Genomic DNA, 19,772 nt, shown 5'->3' with positions numbered 1-19,772 from the left:
TTCTCTGTTAAACTGAGATAATAACTCACAAGCTGTTTGTAAGTATTCAATTAGTTAATGTATGTAGAGTACTTGGAACTGTGCCTGGTTCAACAAGTTTTAGTTACTTGTTATCTTGTACTGAGATATCCATACAGGCCACAAAGAAACTGGGAACTGTTATCATATTGGATGGGAACTCCCCAGTCCACCTCTGTTAAAGTTTTCTTCGAGTCAAACTTAGTTCTGAACATAGAGCAAAAGCCTCACAAGCATTTTGTGGTCAATAGTGAAATAACCTGTGGTGTAACGGGTATGGTATACTCAAGCTCTAAGGTGGCAATGGCCACTGTGGGAACAGGTCTTGGAACTGATAAGCTAATAATATGACAAAGGGTGCAGATTTAAAAAAATAACATTTACTAAAATATCTTCAGTATAGACATTTACCTCTAATAAGTGCCTTTGTGGGTGGTAAGAGATTCTGTGGGTTATACCAACAAGCCAACTGAGTCAGATTTAGCAGCAAAGAAAAGAACAATCATAAGGGATAAAATAAAAATTGGTGGAAATCATCAGATTTCATTCACATCAAAGTGGACCAAAAAAAAAGAGGTCCATGGAAAGTGACACCACAGAGTGATCTGATCATAAATTCCTAACTGGGCAGGTCCTAGTGGGTAGTCATGCCCCAGGCATATAACTTCTTTAGTAAAAGGCTTATCATAGCCTCTAAGCAAGCCCTGTCCAATGCTTCTCTGCACCTAGGTTAACACACCTTTAAATGCCCCGTTTCAAGACCTTCCTTCTCAGAATAGCTAATAATACAGATGGCTATAAAATAATAATAACTCAGTTGTTTCAAGATTTAAAAAAAAATAACCCTGATATTACCTATAAAAATAAAAAAAGACCCCTCCTTCTAAAGTATGCAGGAGATAATCCAATCCCTATCTTGCTTTCTCTCGTCTTCACAAAATCATCCTTACAGTCCCCTCCTTAACCTCAAAGGCATAAAATAAACTGCAACCTGTTACTCTGGAAAGTATTTAACTCAGTCTGTTGAGAACTTGCTTCTAGGCATATTCTCTGGCTCACATAAACTTGTATTAAAATTCTCTCCAGGTTTCAACATTCCTCCACTGACATCAGGTTAAATTCACAGTCCATCGTTTATAACCCCCTTTGGCCAGTAGCAATGATACACGACTGGATCAGCGCTTTTACCCTGCTTTTGGCCTGTGCTCTAAGCCTGCTAAGGTGCACAATTGCTTCATACACATAGGGTTGCCCTGTATGGCATTTTTCAATCCATCCCTCTCATTGAAATGCGTAACAGTTCAAAATGGAGAAGACTACAGAAGTGCTCTTTAGGGCAGTAAGATGTGGCCTTAATCCTCACGGGCTGCCCTGCCTCCCAAAACCTACCTTTGTCTTACAAGCGTATGATAGGGGACTATCCAATGCTTTCTGGGCGACAGATAATATTTCACAAGACTGTGACACCTTTTCTTGCCTCCGTGAAAGTCTCCCAAAGCAATTAAAATTTTTGAAATAGAAGCTTTTTATAAAAAATAGCAAATAAATAGTCTTAGAAAAACATTGAAGGGAATTAGAATGAGCCATATCCTCTTTTTTCATATTTATGTTCAGAATTTTAATGGCACTTGACTCTGAAATCATTCCACTAAAGCGGAAAATTAATATTTTAATATGTCTACCATTCCAGCAAGTAGAAATAAGTAAAGTGGAATAAGTAATAGAGAAGAAAATGTTTTAGTATTAACTATATTTATGAATATTTATCACCTCTACCTATTAGATATCTGCTTTTCAGTGTGCCCATTCATTTCTATATACAGTAAATCATTGCAGAACACACACAAGCAATTGTTTCACATTTTATAAAAAATAGGGTGACAATTTCCTTTTAATATATTTTATAAAATTTTGTCATAATTTTTTACTGAGTGAATCCAAAAGAGTGGAGCATAACTAATATAAGAACATTATCCGATGCGTTTTTCATGGAATGATAAATACCCTTATCAGTTTTTCTTCATCTAGATGGGGTTGGCAGAGAAACATGAGGAAGTAAAATGACATAAAATGGCTTTGCTGTCTGTGATACTGTCTGGAAATCTGTTTTGCTTCAGGGTCAAGAGTTGTAAAAATTTGACCCATATGGCTCTGTTTTGTTTATTATGTGAATTCATTTACTTGCGGAAGGAGCAGACTGACCAAGCGATTCATTAAAACAACAACAAAAAAACAATACAAAAGCAAAAACAAAAAAATTATTACTGTTAAAGGAATCTTTATAGTACACTAATGAAACTAGATTTTTTTATCCATGTGCACAATTAGTTGTGTCATCTACAGAAGAACTACGTATACGTGGGATAAGCCTATATCCATGGTATCAATGACCATTCTTGCTACAATTGACGTCAATGTTTCCAAATATAAATGAAAACCTCATTGGCACAGGTTTCTGACAGGCACCTTTTTGTTATCGCTCCTTGCTTGGTAACAACTTTACCCCAAAGAGAGTTGCCATAATTAAAATACAAAAGTGGCCAAGCCTTATCTTCCATGGACAACTAAACAATTAATTAAAACATAGTAAATTAAGTGGGTTAGAGGAATATGACTTTATTCCCCATCAAGTGACTCTGGTAAAACATAGAATATATAAAATAATTTGTATATATTACCTAGGGCTATTTCTGCTATGAAGTAAACGTTAAATAAATATTAGTCTGTTATGATAGTTATTACTATAGTCATCTAGTGTCATTCCAGAGATAACTACCATTCAAAAATGTATTCAAAACAACTCCCATTGCTCCTAAAAAGAAAAATATATACACGCATACATATACATTCATACATATACACATATGTAGTTAAAGTGAACATACCTGTAAAATTCATCTTTAAAAATAAAAGGTATAAAAAGTTCTATATTTGTTGTTAATGCTAGCACTTCATTGTTTGTTTAAAAAAGGAAAAATGTTTCATTCACTATGAATGCAGGAAAACTGGGCCAAGGCACTATAGATAAGGAGCTAATTTGTCAACATACTCAAATATGAGAACTTTTAAGCAACTTTTTCTTTAAAAAGAAGAGTTGCTTTTCTATGTCCTTAAAATAGTCTCAGTTTAAAGGGTAATCTCGTAATTCCTATATTCTAAAAAAAAAATGTTTTGTTTGCAGAAGTCGTCACAGCCAGAAATGATCTCAATTAAATAGGGATGCTATCAATTTTCTCATAGTGATATGGTAAGGAACAGTGAAATAACATAGGTAAAATGACTCATACAATCACAAGTGCATAGGACACATTCAATAACACAGATTATTACCATGGTTAACAGCAATCATTTAAAAAAAAAAAAACATAAGATGATCTTGACAAATCTTATTGAAAATTATATGTCAGGTAGATGATAAACCTATTGTATTGTCCCTCAAAGATGAATATCGTGGCTTTTACAATTTATTTAAAACTCTACACTGCATTTCTTCAGTTTATTGTGTGTTAAATTCACATGGTTGGGAGAAGAAAAATAATTTTATGTACTAAAATTTTTTTCAAAAGAGAGTCCATATCTAAATTTCGACAATGGTGGGTATGCAAAAGACATGTCAACAAATGTATATCTTAAAACCACTCACAGGAAATGCATTTTCTGCACAACTACTACTACTACTTATTAGTGTCTTGTACCAATACACTACCACCATTTACATCACTACTTTGAAATTTTAAATATGTATTTTATATCACCACTTTAAATCCTGAAAGTATATTCTTGAAAGTATATATAATGTGACTAAGAGCAGAAAAAAATAAACAAGATTGATACTAATATTTCTCACTTAGATAGGCAAGATTCCCCAAAACACTACTTTATTTACTTCTCATTTATATCTACGCCCAAAAGAAAAATATTAGAAATAGTATTTGTTTCTTAAAAATCAGTCTAATTCTTCACATTGGTTCATGAACAATGAGTAGTGGAAAGCACTGCCTCCTCCTCAACTATTTTCAGATTTCCAGGTTTACTTATAAGAACTTAGATAAGACGTATGCCTCCTTGTCCTTCCAAATGTGTTTTGGAGGTTTTCTAATTGCCCACCGTTTTACAAAGGTCATCGCTCACTGGTGCAATAGTTCCGAAAGATTGGTACCTTACTTATAAGGGGCATTTTTCTTGTACAACATCTTGCAGTTTGCACATGAGACCTGTATAACTAGAAAGAGGAAAATGATTGATGATTAATGAAAACATTACCTACAGGCTGACAGCACCAGAGAGTAAGGCTTTCACTAAATTGGAGTGAAAATTGCCTTTCCACTAGGAAAAGATAGCCAATAGTTAACATCAAATTGCAAAGAGAAAGAGCTCTAAGTTATCTGGAATTAAAGTATGGATTCATGCTATTCTCTCATTTATGTATTAAGAACCTATTATCTAAAAATATTTTGTTATATGTTGTGAGGATTTAATGATGAATAAGAGAAGCATCTTATTTCAATAAACTTGTCCTAATGGACAAATCACAAACATACACAAATTTCACCATAGATTTTGAGTAAAAAGTAGAAAGTTCCCCATTTTTTCTGACACGTCATTCAACAAAATTTGACACTTACTTGGTTAGAGAATATAAAAAAGAGAGTATTTGTAATTTCTCATGAAGTTTTACTTTTCATCTTTTCATACTAAATAATCAATGTAAATATAAATTGGTAAAATTAGAATGTTTCATCATTTTATTTGGTTCTTTTGAAGTCTAATTGTTCTTTACTTCCACCTCCCGGATGTTTTAATATGTCTATTTCCTAGATCAGCATGAATCTCACAATGGATAGTGAAGTTCTCCTAATATCTTTGTAGGTCTTTATTTCCTCTTTCAAATCCATCTAGTTATCTTATATACCAGGCAGTAATGTCATTTAGGGCATAATTGTGCTATGTGCTATTTTTTATTAGTAGTAAAAGATGTCTATTATAAAATGGCCTGATTATTTTTAATGCATAATTTGTTGTATGTTCCTAACTTTTAGTTCTTAATGTCAACAATATTAGTGAAGAAAATGACAAAACAAAACAAAAACAAAAAAAACAAAAAACTCTACCTTCATATTATGCAGGTACTAGTAGAAGAGACTAATTACAAACAAAATAAAATTAATATCTAATAATTGGTACTTTCTTTTTAAAATTAAATGTTCAGTAAGCAGCAGAAAATTTATATATAATAGATGAGCCAGAAATATTACTGATGTAGAATGATTAAAACGTAACATATTTTAATTGCTCTCTTTTCATAAGTGTCTTATTATATGTTGCAGGAAGCTCCAGAGACAGAAAATGAGTTCTAATACTATCTCCAAGTGGGGACCTTCAAATAAACTTTGAGTTTTCTTACTTACAGATTGGGACCAACCTCATTCAGAGGGTTATTCTGAGAAACTAATATGGTGAAATATTTGAAAGCAATGTGATGACTTCAATGTCCTATAAATTTATAAACCATTATTATGCAAAAAAGTATCTAAAGTTCATTAACATGGCACATGTAATGGTGAGTTTATTTCCTTTGTATCTCCTATTACTGCATTACTGTCCTGCATAGTGGACCACCAAGTCTATCTGGCCTTTCGTGTATTTTATTTGTAATCCTACTTATTTTATTCTTATATTCAGTGATTCCCAAACTTGACCACACATCAACATTATCTGAAGAGCTCATTCAAACTTAGATTTCTGGGTCCCATCCCCAGAGATTCTGAATCAGTAGTTCTGAATAAGTTCTGAGAATTTTCCCTACTAACAAGATCACAGATAGTGCTGCTACTGTTCTGAGAACTACTATTTTGAGAACAACTATTTATGGAGATAATGGCCATTTAATAGAGTTAATAAAAAAAATGCTTTTTTTTTTTCTTTTTTGTATTAACCTGAATTGTCTCTCAGTCAATCTGTACACAGAATCTCTTTGGAACTATATAAAACCAATAAAATAAACACTTCAAATGGAAAAATAAAATCAAAGTAATAACAAACAAATTTGAAAACTTTGATGACTGACACACTTATTATATGGAAACTTTCCTGAATAAACTAAAAGATGTGAATCCAAATTTAATATGGCAGAGGAAAATCTATCTTGCTACAGTCGAAAGTCGAAATTACACATCTATTATTCATCATATTAAAATCACTGAGGTGAAAAATTATAGGTGCAATGTCAAGTAATATGTATTACTTCTTTATCCAGAAGTCAAAATCATTTGTGTACAACTATATTTTTGATAATAAGTTTCTTTATTGTGTTAGATTTGACCAAATAATAAATTAATCATTTTTTTATAGCAGATGAAGAATCTATTGGAAATATAAGAAATGTTCTACCAAAATGTTTTTAGAGAAGTTTTGCAGTCACCATAAGGACAAAAAAAAAATAGGCAGAGATATATACAAATATATATACACCATTCTTTATGGTCCATTCTCTCATTCTTTAGAAAATCAAAGTCACTTAAGGAAGTACAAGTTAAAATTGAACCAGTTTCCATTTCCAAAACTTCTATTCAAATGATATATGCCTTCATCTCCTTCTTTCTTGTGTATTGTGCTGCCATAAGTGAGTATTAATAACTGCCTTCTCCTTAGTGTATAAGCATAATACTGTCTTTATCTTTTTTTTATTCCATTGACATTGGTCAACAGGATCATATAGGTTTCAGGTATGGATTTCTATGTTACAAAATCTGTATATTGTACTCTGTGCCCACCACCACATGATACTGTTCTCTGCAGTCTTCAAGTTGGTTTTCACATATTTACATATAGAGGAAACAAAACTTATTTAACAACTACTCATGAGATAGACCCAGCTATGAAGAAAGTATATATATGAGAGAGAAGATAAATGAAATAAAGACCAGGGATATTTTTACTCTGGCATGCAAATATATTTATATAATTTTTCCTATATAAATATGGGTGATGCATTCCAAAGAAAGCTTGGTCTTCTTTAACCCCCAAATAAGTAATAGTGTCTCCTAATTTCATTTAATTTTTTATCATGCTACAATTAATTTCACAGTATACCAAATTCAAGGCCTTAACAAGGGGGTAGGGAAAATACAAAATGGTAGGGCAAGATACAGAAAACCCCATTCTGTACCTAAAGAGGAAAAAAATGAGTTAAGCACTGATATGAAAAGTTCTACACCTTCTATGTGTGTTTGTCGATTTGGGGGGTATGGGTGTTGAGCTCTTACCTTGAATCTGAGTCTGGAGACATATTAATAGTGACACAATATTGGATAGAATGTTCTTACCGCTTTAAACACATACATCTCTTTTTCTTTTGGATGCATTGACATACAACGATGCTAGGATTTTGGAAATCACATAAAACCATTGGAGTTTGAGAACCCTCTCAATGGTTCTGTAGCTAACTTGCTAGAAAGAATGGTAAGAAAAAAATACACTTTTATGAAGAAATTCTTAATTTTATGGTCTTCTAGAAATTCTGCATGATAATGAAAAGCAGCTTGCATATGCTAGAGTCTCCCTCCTTGAGCGCTGATTTGCTTCAGTGGAGTTGTCACACTAACTTGGGCCTCCTCTGAGAGTCCTCCCTTCAGCTGCAAACATTAGTGTTTCCATTCTGGGCATGTCAATTGCAGTGGTTCAGTTACATTTTGTGGTCACGGTTAAAATGTACAACACTCAGGTGCCAGAAGAGGGGGGAGGTTCTAGTGAAGCTTGAACAACTACAATTCAGTAGAGGCCAGAACGACTATTCTCAGTGCTACTTATTCAGAATTAGTTTTCCACAGGAGACAAACTATGTCTCAATGGAGACTTCAGAGCATTGATATCTGCTTCTGAATGCTTCACAGAACTGTACTTCTAAATTCACTTATAAAGATATGTTCACCTACAATAAAAACAAGTTTTGTATTTTAAAACTAAGATAACATTCCCTTAATAAATCCTTAACCTTCTACCCGTTATTATTAAAAAAAAACCGACCAATCAAGCATAGTACATTAATTAAAGTAGACTCTTTCTGAAGTGGTTTGAGAATGTGTATGCAAAGAAAGATTTGGGAGGAGAGTGTGCCAATAGTTTAGCCTCTCCTGTCCAGGAATAAAGAAGGTTTATTGTTTTATAAATTGCTATAGAAAGAATCAATATAATATATAATTTCAAATGCTTATCCTGGCATCTAAAACTCTATCCACATTTTCATTAGAAAACAGAAACTTTTACTGAGCCAGCTCCTCTTGGGAAATCCTGAGCTTGTAGACCAAGACTCTTGGCCATTAGCCATGTGTCTGTCCCTCTTCCCTCTGAGAAAGAACAGACTTCAAAAACTGTCACTAAGTTCATGCTTCGTTGAAATCATAAGACTGTTTTAGTCCAAAATAATAATTTTTACAAGTATAGCAATGAAGAGCATGGAAGCACAGGCTGTGCTAGAAAACTCTTGTATCTCTTTCTGTCTTGAAGTATTGTGCACACTAACTAGTTCATAATAATTCTATTAGAGAATAGGTGATGAGTTTCTCAGGACCCCAACTGAACAAAAAATGTGATTTTATGCTATTCTTGTGTCAACTGCTCAGTTTTAAGCCCAAATAGACAAATAATGATTGACCAGACTGTGCTTGTGGTTCTTAATAATGGAAAAACTTTTTCCTTGTTTTCCCACCAAAAAGTAGGGGTGGTGCAGGGTGGAGTATGGGGTATGGGAGTGCAGTGTGTGAGTGGTGGGTGATTAGTGTCCTCTTTTATTCATATTTCTGAAATAAATGAAATAAATTTTCATAATGTTATAAGCTGAGAAAGCAGGAGAAGTATATTTTATTGATACTTTGTAGAATTTCAAGATACATAGCAGCATTTTAAACATTTTAAAAAATAAAAAGTATTTTTTACTGTCTGCCATTTAAGTTTTATTTTTACACTTGTTCCTTTACTTAAAAAGTAAGTAATTAATTTAAGATCCAGTAAAGGTAAGTGTCCATTGTATTTATGTCATGCTGTGTAACAAATAACTTGCAGAAAAGTGCCTAAAATTATGCAGCATCATTTGTTTTGCTCAAGACTTGAATGACTGGCTAAGAAGTTATTGCTTAGGTTCTCCCCCGGGGTGATCTTGAAGCTTCTTTACTTGCATGTCTGGCACCTGGTCTAGAAAAATTTCAACATGTAGCACTGGAAAAGCTGGGCCTTCTCTGGAACTTCTCTGTCTCTCTGTCTCTGTCTCTGTGTGTGTGTGTGTGTGTGTGTGTGTGTGTGTGTTCTTTCCAAGCAGTTTCATGATAACTGAGCTTCTTCCATAATGACTGAGAAACACACAGAACCAGTGTTTAAAGAGCTACCAGGAAAACCTGCATGACCTTCACTAACAGCCTCAAAAAACATGCAGTGTAATTTTTATCAGATTCTGTTCACTTAGGTTGTCCCAAAGGCAGGCCCATTTTCAAGGAGAAGAGTCATTGACTCCTCCTTTTGACAAGAAAAGTGTATCAGAATTTACAGATACCTGAATAACAAATGGATCAAAACCATAACAAGAGAAATTTTAAAAAGTCTTGAGACAAATGAAAATGGAAACACAACATACCAAAACTTATGGAATGAAGCAAAAGTAGTTCTAAGAGGGAAGTTTATAGCAACAAGTGTATAAGTCCAGAAAAATAAAATATATATATGTGTGTGTGTGTGTGTGTGTATATATATATATATATATACAACCAAATTTTGAACCTTAAAGAACTAGAAAAAATAGTAACTAAATCCCATGTTACCAGAAGAAAGGAAATAATAATAATAATAATAATAATAGCAGAAATAAATGAAATAGAGAAGAGGAAAACATTAGAAGAGATCAACAAATCCAAGAATTAGTTGGTTCTTTAAAAAATAAAATAGACAAACCTTTAGTTAGACCAACCAAGAGAAAGAGAACCCAAATGAATAAAATTACAAGTGAAAGAGAAGATATTAAAACTGACATCACAGAAATACAAAGACTTAGAAGACTAAGCTACTATGTACAACTATATACCAAAAAATTGGACAAACCAGAAGAAATGAATAACTTCCTAGAGACATACAATCTATCCAAATTGAATAAGAAGAAATAGAAAATCTGAATAGGCCAATTACAAGTAAGAAGATTGAATCAGTAATCAAAAACCTCCCAAGAAAGTGAAACCCAACACCAGATAGTTTCTCTGGTTAAACATGTAAAGATGAATCAATACCGATCCTCCTCAAATATTCCGAAAAATTGAAGTGAAAGGCACACTCCCAAACTCATTTTATGAAGGCAGCATCACCCTGACCCTAGAACCAGACAAAAACAGTACCAGAAGAGAAATCTATAGGCCAGTTTCCCTGATGAATACAGATGTAAAAATTCTCAACAAAATGCTATCAAACTGAAATCAACAGTACATTAACAGTACATCATACACAGTGATCAAGTGGGATTCATTCTTGGGCCATAAGGATAGTTCAACATACCTAAATCAATAAATGTGATACAACACATTAATAGAATGAGAGATCAAAATCACATGATCATCTCAGTAGATGAGAAGAAAAAAAAAGCTTTAGACAAAATTTAACATTCATTCATGATTTAAAAAAATCTCAACAAATTGGGTATAGAAGGAATGTACCTCAACATAATAAAGGCCATATGTGACAATCCCACAGTTAACACATTCAGTGGTGAAGGTTGAAAATTTCTCTCCAAGACCAGGAATGAGACAAGGGTGCTTACTCTCATCACGCTTATTCAAAACATTCTTGGAAGTCCTAGTCAGAAAAATCAGGCAAGAAAAAGAAATAAAAGGTATCTGAATCACAAAGGAAGAGGTAAAAGTGTCCCTTCAGAAGACATGATCTTATATATAGAAAAATCTTAAAGACTCAATTAAATAACTTGAACTAATAAACAAATTCAGTAAAGTTGTAAATGAAAATACAAAAATCAGTTGTATTTCTATACACTAACAATGAGGTATCTAAAAAAGAAATAAATAAGGTAATCCCATTTATAATAGCATCAAAAACAATAAACTACTTAGAAATAAATTTAACAAAGGAGGTGAAGATCTGTACACTGAAAAATATAAGATGCTTGATGAAAGAAATTGAAGATACTAATATAGGAAATGGTATCCCATGTTCATGAATTAGAATAACTATTGCTAAAACATGCATATGATCCCAATCAATAAATTTGATGCAGTCTCTATCAAGATTTCAATGGTATTTTTTACAGAAATAGAAAAAATTCTAAAATTTGCATGGAACCATAAAAAACTTCAAATTGGCAAAGTAATCCTGTGATACTTGTCTTTCTCTGACTGGCTTATTTTGATTAGTATAGTAGTCTCCAAGTCCATCCATGCTGCTTTAAAGGGTAAGAGATCCTTTTTTTTTTTTTTTTACAGCTGCATAGTATTCCATTTTGTAAATATACCACTGCTTTTTTATCCACTCATCTACTGATGGGCAGTTGATCTGTTTCCAGATCTCAGCTATAAAAAGACAGATTAGTCAATCAAAATTGTGTTACAAACAAAATAAAACTACTTGTATTTGTGTTGAAGTTTTAATCATGATGTACATTACATTCATATATCTAAATCAGTGGCTTTCAAACCATGTGCTGTGGCAGACACATCAGCGTGCCTCATGTTTTAAGAATTTTTAAAACATGCAATATCTAACTCTTTAGTCAGGGGCACTGACCTCTTTTCCTTTAGACTGGCAAATAAAAAAATAACAGCAGCCAATACAATAGCCATCCAGTCTCAATGGATGAAAATTATACTTTTTTTTTTTGTCAGATCGGCAAAAAAAAATTTTTGTGTGCCACAGAACTTTAGTAATTAGTTTGTGTGTGAGGTGAGATGAAAAAGTTGAAAATTGCTGACATAAATACATGAAATATTGTTTTTATAGGAAAATAAACTTAGTTATTAAAAGTTCAAAATTGAGTTATTGGATATTTACAACTACTAGATAAAAGGAAAATTGCAAAAAAAGTAGAAAAAAATTTTAATGAAATATATTTTATATCCAGTAAGAAATAAAGTGATATATTATAACTTAGAGGATATATGTAGCTTGGATGCTGAACCCAATATTTCTATTTAGTGCCTTGTAGGAGTGAACAAATAGAGTTAATGAAACTCCTTTCAACAGAGTTCACAGAAGAAAAGATTTATATTATACTACAATTAAGTAGTGTCCCATGAAGTTATATAGTTGTGAATATATATATATGAATATATGTATGTGTATATATATATAATAATGTGGGTCACTTTAGGGCCTATTTGAACTCTCTACTGCTTCTAAAACAAATAACCATTCTAAATTCAAAGTCCTTTAAGAAATATATATATCTTCAAAGATTTCTTATAGATATGATGTGTATTTCCCACTGCAAAAGCCCTGTAAACCTTTATAAAATGTCTCCTTCAACATCACTGAGTAAAATGGGCTGTTACAAAATGTGCTAAAATCTTCATTTCTCTTTTTCCTTGCAGTCACTCACTACAATGTTTCTTTCTTGTATTCACCCAACCTGTCAGCACTGCTTATTCAACCACCCCTTTCCCTGCACTAATATCAAAATTCAGGTTCTGAAAAATGACTGTACCTGTAAAACACAGCCTTCTCAAATTACTGTCCCTATATCTTTGTCATAGCTCCTCTCCCAAGAAGCAGCTCACATCTGGAATTCTGCTAAATACATTTCTCCTTCTTGTTACAGTTCAAATAGCCCAGGATCACTGTCCTGATTTCTAATGTTATATAGAACATTATAAACAAAGTTAATAATATTAGATGAATGAATGAATATGCCCATTGAATTATCAGGTGAATATTTAGCATTCTTTTTTTCTCTGAAATTAAATGTTTACCTATAGAAAATTATCATTTAGGTAGAATATCATATGTTGGTTAATTTGTGGTCTGTTTGTTCTTTTTGTCCAAAATCTATAGAGCATCTTTTATTTACAAGGTTCTTTGCCTGACATTGGGCATGTATCAGTGAGTAAGACAGACAATCGGTTTCCGTACTCACAGAGCTTGCATTCTTGATTATACAAAAATAATCCTAGATGAATGTGTAACCAAATGAACTCTGAACTCTTTGATGAGTATGTGTGTCTATACATATGTATATGCATATGAATATATGCATGTATATATGTGTACATATATGTATATATACATTATCATACTTTTTTAATTAAAAATTTTAATGTTGACATTATTGCAGGTGTCCTCCTTTTTCCCCCTTTGCCCACCTCCACCCACGCCTGCCTCCCCCTCCCTTCGCCTTCATGGAACTATTGTCCATATCCGTGGGGTGTGCGTATATGTTCTTTAGCTAATCCCTTCACATTCTTTTTCCAATCACCCCCATGCCCCTCCCCTCAGGCACCAGCCAGTCTGTTCCCTGTATTCATGCTTCTGGTTACATTTCAAACTGAATGATTACTCTATAAACATACATTTTAAAAATACATAATATAACAATATGTATAGTAAATCCATGATGCTCATAGTTTTAAACTCATGCCTTCTCATGAAAATATGAAATCCACATTTTCTCTAAGGTTTTTATTGTAAAAATATGGTATATTGTTTTTCTAATATAAATCCTATCCTAATATTTGCATGCCTCCTCATTGGCCCCTCCTATTTTCTAATATATCCCCATGGTTGAGCCTGGACTCCAGAGAACTAAATTCTATGTCCAAGTTAAGTCTGTATTGCATTTTAAAATACACAAAGCACTTTTACATATATTATTTCTTTTTTTCTGAAGTAATGAACAGTGTCTCCAAGGAACTAAATGGCACCTGGCTAAGTTGACAAAAGGCAAAGAGTAAAGTCAGGATTCTGATTTTTAAATTTGTGCACTTTCAATCATTTCTTTAAAAAAAATAAAAAATGTCCACAGCCCAGCCAGCGTGACTCAGAGGCTGAGCACCCACCTACAGTGCAGGAGTTCTCAGCTGGATGAAGAGTTTGGGCACCTGCCTGGGCTCCCTCCCCAGCAGGGGGCGTGCAGGAGGCAGCCGACCAATGACCCTCTCATCACTGATGTTTCTATCTCTCCCTCTCCCTTCCTCTCTCTGAAGTCAATAAAAATATATTTTTAAAAAAATGTCCACAGCCCTAGCCAGTTTGGCTAAGTGGTTAGAGCATCTGCCCATAGACTGAGGGGTCTGGGTTTCGATTCGGGCCAAGGACACGCACCTGGGTTCCAGGCTTGACCCCAGCCCCTGTCGGGGGGGGTGTCGGGAGGCAACCAACGAATGTGTTTCTCTCACATCGATGTCACCCCCCTCTCTCTCTCTCCCTCCTTTCCTTTCTCTCTGAAAAGCAATAGCAAAAGTATCCTCGAGTGAGGTTAAAAAAACCAGAAATGTTCACAAATGTGTTCTGACCCTTTTAGTACATTATGCCAAACATAATGTACTAAGTTACCCACAAATACCTCTGGTTTCTTTTATGATTTTTCCTGTTTAATTTTGGGGAATTCAGGGTTTCTAAGAATTTTAATAAAAGTTGCTAGCATACAAGTACTATACTACCATTTTATTTATTAATATGTTTAATAGGCATAGTATTGTTGAATTTTTTTTTACATTTTCTCATCTAGTAAAATAACATAATTTATAGACCTTTTTAATGTTTAGTTGTTAAATTTTTTAAGTCCCCATATTCTCAAATTTATATTTTGTGCTTTATTGGCCTACAAGATTGTGTAATTTAACCTAAAATTTACCTTTTCAAACAATTAAGCAATATACAATGATTTAGCATCTACATTTGAATACACACTTATGTTGGCCAGTAAAACCCAGCATCATTTAGAGCATGTACTACTGAAAGTTCACAGAATTGAACCAACAACCAGTATTTTCCCCTTTGGTAATAGTTGTGTTTTTTTTACTATCTTACTGTGTTATAGGACACCTTACCCAGTTACCTAATCTGATCATACCGACAATTAAAACGTTCTAACATAGGTTCTTTTTAATGTAGTGTGGTGACAAGGGAGAGCTAGAGCACTGAAGTAAATACAATCCTCGTAATTTACCACTCCAGATGTTTAGATAAACATTATTTTTCTCTGTACTTCTTTTTTTCCAGAAGAAAATACATATTTTGAAAGAAACAAGTTTTTAGAGCAGTATTTTATTTTTGCAACCCTCGAAACATTAACAGAAGGGTATTTATTGATAGTTGCTGCAGGCTATTTTAACTACTGTCAGACTCGTTGCCATTGATGTATCTTGTGTGATATCACTTGACATGTAAGGATTATGGTTCCAAATGCACTTCTATGTTTTAATGAAGATATACATACATTTCTATTTCAGAAAAATGCTGGGAATAATTTAATTCGTTTTTCACCATTACACTTTTACTGAAACTTTCATAACTCGCAACTTTCATACCCTGATCTAACTTCTTACAGGGCATAATTGTGAACTTTTCATACAAATGCCCCACTACCTATTTACCAAATAAGGAAAAATAGAATCATTGTTGCTATTTCAAAATTTTCTCAATATTTTATCAGTACTTTTTTAATGTATATTTGGTTAAAAGGGTCAGAGAAAATCACTCCAGCTATTCTGGTGTATAATTCTCTTAAACAAAATGTGTATGCATTGGTTAAAGACATTAAGAAATACATTAAGTAGATCCTCAACCTCTAATAGCTGTAAATTAAAGGCTATCTATGTGTATTGCCCAATGTAGAAATCTGCTGATAAAACCTGTGGAGAATTTGCATTTCTAAAGCTTATCCATGGTCTCTACTTGCTCTTGTGGCTTACATCAGTCAATTCCAACTCTCCTGTTTCCTAGTGGCTGCCCTCATAGCAAAGGAGAAAATTATATAATTTGAGTTTCCGCTAGAGACACACAAAATCCAATAATTCTGCTACCATTTCCTTCTGTATCAAAGTCCAAGCCAGCACTCTAGCCCAGTGGCTACCCACATTTTCCTGTTCTACTTTCACAGTTAGGAAAGCATGCATGTTTTCACTGGCAGGAATTCAGGTAGCCATTGGGACAGGTGTACTGTGAAAATGGAGAACAGGCAACACAAACTTCATCATTATGCTAAGATATTGCAATAAAAACAAATTACTTTTTATAAGACCTCAAGACAGAAACAGTCGGATAAAAAGAGATGGGATAGAACTTTCCCATTGCCTAAATCACCATATCTGGGCTCAAAAAAATGCAAAGTACTCCACTTTCTAATAAAAACTGCAAACAATTGGAGGAAATAACTTATTTAGGGTTTCTTACAAAGGGGCAGGACTAGCCATGCTGGCACCCACTTTTAGTCTGGGAATGGCCTGTGCAAGGTGAATACTCCTCCGGACTGCCATGTTCATGTGTACCTATCTCTAATTTAAGTGAGGAGGTACCTAAAATATTAGTTTGTAGAGATTAAGAGTCCCTAACTGAAAGAAGAGCTGGCATTTCATTCATCTGCTGAACATGCTCCAAATACATGGATCTGCCCTGAGCAGGGGAAAAAGAAAGAAAAAATGGCCATGGGGCCAAGCTCAAGGAAATGAGAAGACTGATATATGTACTAATGTAGATCACAAGGGTCAGCTGTCCACCCCACCTCCCATTAACTGCTATGTCATCTTACAGGGGGGTTCAATGTGTTGCTGTGAACTCAAAGATGATGTGGCCAGAAAATATGGATTTAGCCATACCACTGCAAGGAACTGAATTCTTCAACAATCTGAACGAGTTTGAAAAGGAAATCCTAATCAGAGATTGCTGATGAAAGCTTAGCATGGTGATAAATTGGACTTTGGCCTTGAGAGGCCCTCCAAAGAGGACTCCATTGAGTCAGGTTATGGCTGAACCTGTGATCCACAAAACTGTGAGCTAATATATGAGTGTTTTAAGTTACTAAATTTGTAATAATATTTTAATGAAGCAATAGAAAACTAGTACAACATGTTTAAATGTTTCTCTTGAAATGCAATTGCTCCATTGGTTGCAGAGGGTACATCTGTGATGTTCATTAGTAAATTCTTAGTGTCTAGCATAGCGCCTGTTTCATTTTGAATATTTAATGCATATCAGTGGATTGAATGAATAAATAGAAAACTGAAGCCTATACATGTTTAAAAACTTAAGAGGAAAATAGGATATGAAATAGAAAGGCAAATCAGATAAGTATAAAATAAAAATTATATTGGAATTAATAATTCAAGAAACTGACAGCTAATATTTATGAAAATATAACATATGAAACAAAAGTTATAAATTAAGAATTATCTGCAGTGCTGAGTTTATGAAAAGTTGTATTTAAAAATTTTATTGCAAAGATAGGTTTGTTAGAATTTAAACCACATTTTCAAAAGGAAATGATATGAGATGGGGCAAAAGTAGGTTTACAGTTGTTTAATATGGGAAACACAGAGTTTATTCTTGTATTATTTATTAATTATTGTATTATTTTCCATACCAACAACAGTACACCTACTTTTGCCCCACCCTGTATTACAAGGTACCAATACATTTCCAACATCACCTAAGAGCACCAAATTAATCCATAACTCAATTCATCATTTCCATAAATGATGTAAGAGAAAGAGTTGTCAAGCCATTTTAATAGTAAAAAGTATATATCATGACAAGTGCTGGCAAGGATGTAGAGAAAAGGGCACCTAGTACAATGCTGGTGGGAATGCAGACTGGTGCAGCCACTATGGAAAGCAGTATGGAATTCCCTCAAAAAATTAAAAGTGGAACTGCCATTTGACCCAGTGATCTCACTTCTAGGAATATATCCTAAGAATCCCGAAACACCAATCAGAAAGAATACATGCACCCCTATGTTCATAGCATTGTTATTTACAATAGCTAGGGTCTGGAAACAGCCCAAGTGCCCATTAGTAGATGGGTGGATAAAAATGTTAGAAAGGAGTACTATGTAGCTGTAAAAAAGAAGGATCTCGTACCCTTTGGGACAGTATGAAGGGACCTGGAGAGTATTATGCTAAGCAAAAGAAGCCAGTCAGAGAAAAACAAGTATCACATGATCTCACTTATATGTGGAATCTAATAAACAAAATAAACTGACGAACAAAATAGATCCAGAGACATGAAATCATGGAACAGACTGACAAATCTCAGAGGGAAGGGAGGGAGAAGAGGTGAACCAAATAATTTATATGCATACATGCATAACCCAAGGACACAGACAATAGTGTGGGGAAGTGTGGGGTGGAGGGAGTCAATGGGAGAAAAAAGGGGACATCTGCAATACTTTCAACAATAAAGATAATTTTTTTAAAAGTATATATCATCAAAGGGCTGATGTATGTTTGAAGAGTAAAACCAGAAAATTTTAAAAATGGATTATTATATTTGAAACAAATGGAAATATTGGCATTTTATAAGAATAATTGTTATAATCAAATAGATTCATCCAATAATGTTGTGAAGTTATATGGAGTGGACAAGAGACTAGAACCAAGGGCATTATTTTTTTGCATTTAATTCAATCATGAGTGAAATAAAAATAAATTGAAGTTGTAACTGTTCAAATGCGTGTATCTCAAAAATCATATGCCTGGAGCTTTATTATGAATTGTATATAAAGATTGAAAAGGAGAGATGCTAAGCTTTTGATGAATATTCATTAGCGGCTAAGGATTGGTTGACAACTTAGGATATTTTTTATCCTAAACTTGTAATTTTCTACAAAGATCAGGTCATTCACTATTGTGTTCTACACAAAATAATCTCGACAGCTTGATTTTATGCAAGAATAATTTTACTGATTGTCTAAACATATCTTAAAATTTTCCTCATTATCTGCTCATTTTATAATCCGCAGAATTTTGATTTGAGCTATATCATTCTAGGTCAGGTTCAGAATTTGTTTTATTTAGTATATTTATCGTTCCATGCTGGTTTAGAATTATTCTGACGAACTGATCAAACTTCATTCTTTCTGCCTTCATGTGGTTAGGCAGCTCATATTCCAATTTGATGGTGGCCGTTCATGTTAACAAGAACACGCTTTTTTTGCTGCATGAACAATGGATGCATGATCTAAATCCAGAATTTCCCAGGCTGCTTCATTAGGTTAAGCTAACACTGCATTATTGGCTATACTATACTTAAGGTATATTCACTATGTAATTATTTTGTTTCAGCATGTTTATTAATACTAAAGAATTACTTTAGTTATTTTATCTTTCTCTGCTTTATATATTCTATTTTGTGTTTAAGTATTTTTTTCCCTAAATCAGCTTTTATCCACTCACAAACAATGGTGATTTCAAATATATATAAAAATTACAGCAGAGAAAATATTTAAAAAGCAGATGTTGTAATGTTTCAAATTCATTGTTTTGTATCCTTTCAATTCTAATAGTGTTAAGTTAATTAAAAGTGTGCTTTAATAGGAATGGTCTATCAAACTATTCTCTGGCAGAATAGATGTAGTTATGACCTCAGAAACCAATACTGGCTTGCATATGCCCCATTCTAAAAATTAGAAAATTTGCTAATTATTGTAACCGTTTATCACTGAATTTAAATTTCATAAAAGGTGTACAGTGTCTATATTATATAATATATAGAAATATCTACATTATACTCAATTATATCCATAAAATCTAACACGAAGCCTATATTTTATACAGTGTACA

Source organism: Miniopterus schreibersii (genome assembly GCF_964146895.1).
Source record: "Miniopterus schreibersii genome assembly, chromosome: 8".
NCBI lineage: Eukaryota > Metazoa > Chordata > Mammalia > Chiroptera > Miniopteridae > Miniopterus > Miniopterus schreibersii.
Note: the sequence above shows the minus strand (reverse complement) of the source record.